Genomic DNA, 5483 nt, shown 5'->3' with positions numbered 1-5483 from the left:
GAATAGGGGCGGTCGGCAGATGCCACGGACGTGTTATATTGTAGAACAGACAATGCCATGTTCATAGCATCTCAAACGAGAATGGTGGTCGTCAAATGCCATAAACGTCACGCTATAATGAAGAACAAGGTAGGCGGCTAAGGTTATAACTTTCTCTAATGAGAAGGGTCGGTCATCAAATGCCAAGAATGAGCTATTTTGCTGAACAGGACAGGACAAGGTCACAACAACTCTATCCAGAAGGGAAGTCTTCAAAAGCCATGGACGAGCTATTTCATAGAACAGGAAAGGCTAAGGTCATAACATCTCAAGCGAGAACTGGCGGTCGCCAAAGGATATAAACGTTATGTTGTGTAGAACTAGAAAGGCTAAGGTAGCAACGTTTCTAGAAAAATGGAACCGTAGACAAAGGCCGTGAACGTGCTATTTTGAAGAACAGGATTGGCCAAGGTCATGTCACCTCTAGAAAAAAGGGGCGGTCGTCAGATGCCATGAACGTACTAATTAGTAGAACAGGACGGGTCAAGGTCATTCAATCTCTAGCGAATAGGGGTGCTCGTCAAATGCCAGAAACGTGCTATATTGCGGAACTAGGTAACCAAAGGCTATAACATCTTTAGCGAGAAGGAGCGGTCGTCAAACTCGAAGAACGTGCTATATTGAAGAAAATGCTCGGCTAAGGTAGTAACACCTCTAAAGAAAAGGAGCAGTCGTTAAGTGTCATAAATGTGCTATTTTGTAAGATAGGATAGGCCAAGGTCATAACATCTCCAACGAAAAGGGGCGGTAGTTAAATGCAATGGACGTTCTATTTTGTAAAAGAAAGAAGTTCAACGTCGTTAAATTTCTAGCGAGAAGGGTGGTAATTAAATGCAATGAACGTGCTATTTTGTAGAACAGGAGAGATCAAAGTCAAGATACCTCTAGCGAGAACGGGCGGTCTTCAAATGCCATGACCCCGTTAATAGTGCGATTCGGGCTAGTGGGTACTTATGGATGGTAGTAAATATGCCAAACTGTATATGGAGAAATCCCGGAAAGCCATTGAAAGCCACTTCAGGCCTGTCAAGGAAGTTTCGCTGCCTAAGATTAAAACGTGCACAAACTTCCTGTGCCAAAGGTTTGAGTTGACAATCTTGGCTAAAACAGTTGGAGCTTCAAGACACCTTAATTTATCGGTGTTCTTCAAGGCGAAAACTCACAAGGCTGGGTACCCGTTTAAAGCGATCATCTCTAAAAAGGACTCCTGCTAGCGTGAGGCGGGAGTCTTTCATTGCATACATTTTTCGGGGTTGAATTTGCGGGATCCTGTACTTGTAAAAAGCTTTGAATAAATAATTGAATTTTTACAAAGGGGAGACTTGAAAGGGGTAACAAGATTTTCGGTAGACGTGGAAGATTTTTTTTGTGCCACATAACCGGCTACTGGTGGCTGTGAAAACATGCATCGAGGAGAGCGGGGAGCTGCCATTCCGTAGTTCCACTAGAATAATTGTTGAAGGCTTTTTTAGAGTTGCTACTTCACTGCCTCCAGAACACCTTGGTTTCTTATGAAGGGTAGTTTGTGCAAAACCGAGGCACTAGCAGTGGATCGAGGGTGACGCCGGTACAGTGTAATATTTTCTTGCTTCCTGCGATAGGGCAATCGAAAAGGTTTTCGTAAAGAATTACAGGCTCAACAGTTTTAGGTACGTTCACGATTTGTTTGTGTTAAACAGAGATTCTCTAGAGGTTAACGAAGATAATATTGTCTCTGGAGTGCTTGAGGTTATTAAGAGTTGTGCGAAAGGCTTAAATTTTACGCATTAGACCGCGAGTTTTGGGCGCCTGGAATTTTTGGAGTTGGGTCTTTTTTTATGATGACAAGAAAGAGAGAGAAAAATATCTTGCTTCATTTATACGCCAAGGTCCGGCGTTCAGTTGTATTTGTTCACCTATCAGCCCTCACCCAACATGTTTTTCACGTGCTGATTGAGTGCCGGCAGGAGAATATGGGCATCGGTAGGTGGACTAAGCCAGTCCGTCCATTAGTGAGGTTGGAGACTGTGCGATAGGGAGGAAAGAGAGGATAGGAGGGTAGGTTGAATATAGGAGCATCGCCACAGGCAATCCTCTCTAGAGAGGGGTGTTCGCCACAGTTGGAGCATTTCGGGCGTTCGGCAAGGCCCTGGATATATTGGCGTATGAGGGGAGTAATGATCAAATTGGTTTGAAGTTTGCGGAGAATAGCGCTGTCCTCCTGCGAGAGGGATTGGGCTGGAACGATAATTGTGGCGGTGTTAGCGCGTAGTTCTCTTAGGATGGATGTACGCTCCTTGTGCAAGAGTTTTCGGTGTTCCTTGGGATCATAGTCGGACGGCCAGAAGAATGGAGGACCCGGAAATTCGTAACGCGGGTGAGCTTATGAGCTCGGTTGTGTTGCTCTACGCCTTGAAGTCCGGGGATCTATTGGAGGGTAACATGGAGGGAGGGATGCCTGTTAAGGTGACGTTGCAAAAGGCTGCGGATATGTCCGGGCAGCGCACCGTCACGAAAACTGCGTCATTTTTCCTGGCTATCTTTTCGAATGTAAATGTGGAGAGCAGGATGGTGAGGTCGACGGATGGCTTCAAGAACCGCTAGGGTCTCCTGGGCGGATGGGGTAGGGACATTGCTGTGTTCATTATTATGCTCATAACCAGGCCCTACTAGAGCCGTTATGCTTCTGCTGGGACTGTGACTGGCATCTGTGTAGTAATATGTGGTAGCCGTTCTTGGTGTCTCTCGGTCTATCCGTTCGACTAGTTGTGTGCGTCGGGCAGCATGTTTGTCCGGATTCACATGTTGAGGTATGGGCATGACCGTGACGCGGGATAGGGACTCCCATGGCGGGGGTAGGGGTGGTGTAAAAGGATGCAAGGTGGTGGAGTCGTAGCCTTGATTCTCGAGGAGCTTGCGGCCTTGGAATGATGTTTGAAGCCTTGCAATATGTGCTTGGCGGCAAATAGTGGTACGTTCTTCAAGTGTGTTAAAAAGTCAAGTCGAGGCCACTAGACAATTTGCGGGAAATCGTAGTACTCCTAGGGCTAGTCTGGTGTATCTTCGGAGCGCTGCTTCTAATTTGGAGAGCTTCGACTTGGTGATGATTAGATATGAAAGCTGGTACAGTACACAGGAGTAGACATGGGCCTCGATAATCCTGCGAAGCTCCTGATCCTCGAGTCCTCTTTGTCTGCGCGTTACTATACTTAGCATTTGGTAAATCTGATTGAGTTGCCGGAGTATCATGTCCATCCATACGTGGGCCTTGCCACAGGAGGAATCCCAGTATTCGGATGTGAGAGTGGCGAGGGATAGCGGTGTGGTCAATGTGGAGCTTAATGCTGTCGCGTTTCTCTTCTGCTTTACGGCCTGTTTGATTGGTAACTGCAATGAATTCGGATTAGGTGTGAAGGCATTTGAGGTTAATACTGTTCAGGTGGTTCTGAATGACATCTAGACCTGACTGGATCGTGTGTTCCTGTTATCCAAGGGATTCTTACAACACCAGATTGTAATGTCATCTGCATAAATGTTGTGTTGCAGGTATAATATAGAACGGAGCTGGGCAGGTCGGTGAAGTAGTCAATATTAAGGAGAGTGGGGGAAAGAATGGAACCTTGAGGGACGCTGGTAGCTAGTGTTCGGCGTGTCGAAAGCTCTCAATTGATTTGGATTTGTATACAACGACCAGTTAAGAAACCTTTTATATAGTTGCAGAGGCGAGCGCCCGGTTGTAGTGTCAGAAGGTCGGTAAGGATGGCTGAATGTGGTACGTTATCGAACGCTTTGTGTGTGTCTACTCCCGCGGTTGTTCGAGTTTGGACTAGGCTAAGATTTTTGTACACATCCTCCGATGTTCGGAGCATGGTGTCCTGAGTGCTGAGACGTGTGATCGGAAGCCTGTCTCGTGTTGGGGAGAGCGTCACTACTTTCCATGTTCCAATTGAGACGGTTGAGGGCCATGCGTTCCATTTATTTGTCTACACATGATATGAGGGTTATCGGACGAAGGTTGGTAATAGAGTTAGGGGGCTTGCTGGGTTTGGGGATTGGGATTAGCACTGCCGCTTTCCATTCTTGTCGAAGGGCGCCAGATACCCATGCGGTGTTTATGTATTCAAGAATCTGTTCTAATCGTGGAAGTGGGAGGTTACGGAGGGTAGTGTATGCAATGCCGTCTTTGCCTGGAGCCGTGTTTCGTTAGAGTGAAGATAGGGCCGGGTGTAGCTCACCTGCCGTAAAGTTGCTGTTGATGCCTGTGTCCATTTGGTCGAGTGATCCGTGTGGATAGCTAGGAAGTTGCTTTGTGCTCGGGCCGATGGGATAGAACGTTTGGTAAATTTCTTCTGATGTCTGTTCTCGCGTCTTGCCAGAGTGCATCACAATTTTGTCAATTTTGTGTCGTGTGTAGCCCTGTCCTAGAAGCCTGCGTAAGATTTCCCACATCCTAGGAGTGTGGAGTTGACCATGTAGCTGGTGACACGTTTCAAGCTAGTTTTTAGTACAGAGTTGTTGCGCGTATTCTTCAGCCCCTGGCGTGATTTGTTGGATAACCTTGCGAAGGCCACGATTTCCTTTTTGTTTCATCAATTTTTGAACTAGTCTGTGTCGCTTGTTCTAAAGGTAAAGCAGATGAGAATCTATTTGCGGGTGTTCAGGGGTGCGTGTGATAATTTTAGTGTGCTTTGATTTCGTTTCACGAATGGCGTTGACCCATGACTGTAGATCTGTCGGCCGTGTACCTCGTCTGGTCTTATCGAAACCGGTGCCACTCAATGAGTTGTGTTTTTAGGCCTGCGTGAGCGGGACGGGGCTTGATGTGAGGATCAGCTAGCGCAATTTTGATGATGCGATGATCACTGTCTAGGTTTTCGTGAATATTCTTCCAGTGACGTTTCCGACACCGCGGTGCCAGCTGAGGGCTGGGTTAGTTATCACTCAACGCTGTTGCCCTGTCGCGTGGGGTCCGTTGTGTCGTTAATGGGGTACCCACACGAAGGAGAAATCCGCCCCTTTCCTCCGCGGACCGCGCAGCAAATAAGACATACGTCATTCCTTTTTGACGCCTCGCGGCGCCGTTCTCCCGTTCTACTCCGTGGCGGAGGCGCGGAGTCTTCGTGCTGTCAGCCCGAAAGCTCCGCAGGTGCACGCGGCGGAGCCTGGGACGGAGTTTCCCGGGTTGTTGACGTCACGACATCCGTCCGCGGAGTTCTCCTTCGTGTGGATACCCCTTAAGGAGCGTATATCTGTTGTCCTGAGATTTGCGTTCGAGACGCATCACGGTTTTCGGTGGTGCGCGTATAGCCCCAGGAAGTGTTATGCGCATTAAAATCACCAGCCAGGATGATGTGAATGTGCTTATGTTGCTGTGTATACGCTTCTATCCACCTCACAGATGGCCCATCGAGTCCTGGAGACCAGTACACGTTGGCGATGATAACATCCCGATTGTTGAGGCGACA

The 5483-nt window shown here is 47.8% G+C and overlaps 1 pseudogene; it reads right to left on the bottom strand.

Moving 5' to 3' along the window:
* Positions 1-1949: 1949 nt before the first annotated feature.
* On the bottom strand, positions 1950-4467 carry LOC115319655 (annotated as a pseudogene).
* Between the last annotated feature and the right edge of the window lie 1016 nt (positions 4468-5483).

Source organism: Ixodes scapularis, unplaced genomic scaffold (genome assembly GCF_016920785.2).
Source record: "Ixodes scapularis isolate PalLabHiFi unplaced genomic scaffold, ASM1692078v2 PGA_scaffold4__175_contigs__length_147842914, whole genome shotgun sequence".
Classification (NCBI taxonomy): domain Eukaryota; kingdom Metazoa; phylum Arthropoda; class Arachnida; order Ixodida; family Ixodidae; genus Ixodes; species Ixodes scapularis.
Note: the sequence above shows the minus strand (reverse complement) of the source record. Positions and strands in the feature narration are given on the sequence as shown.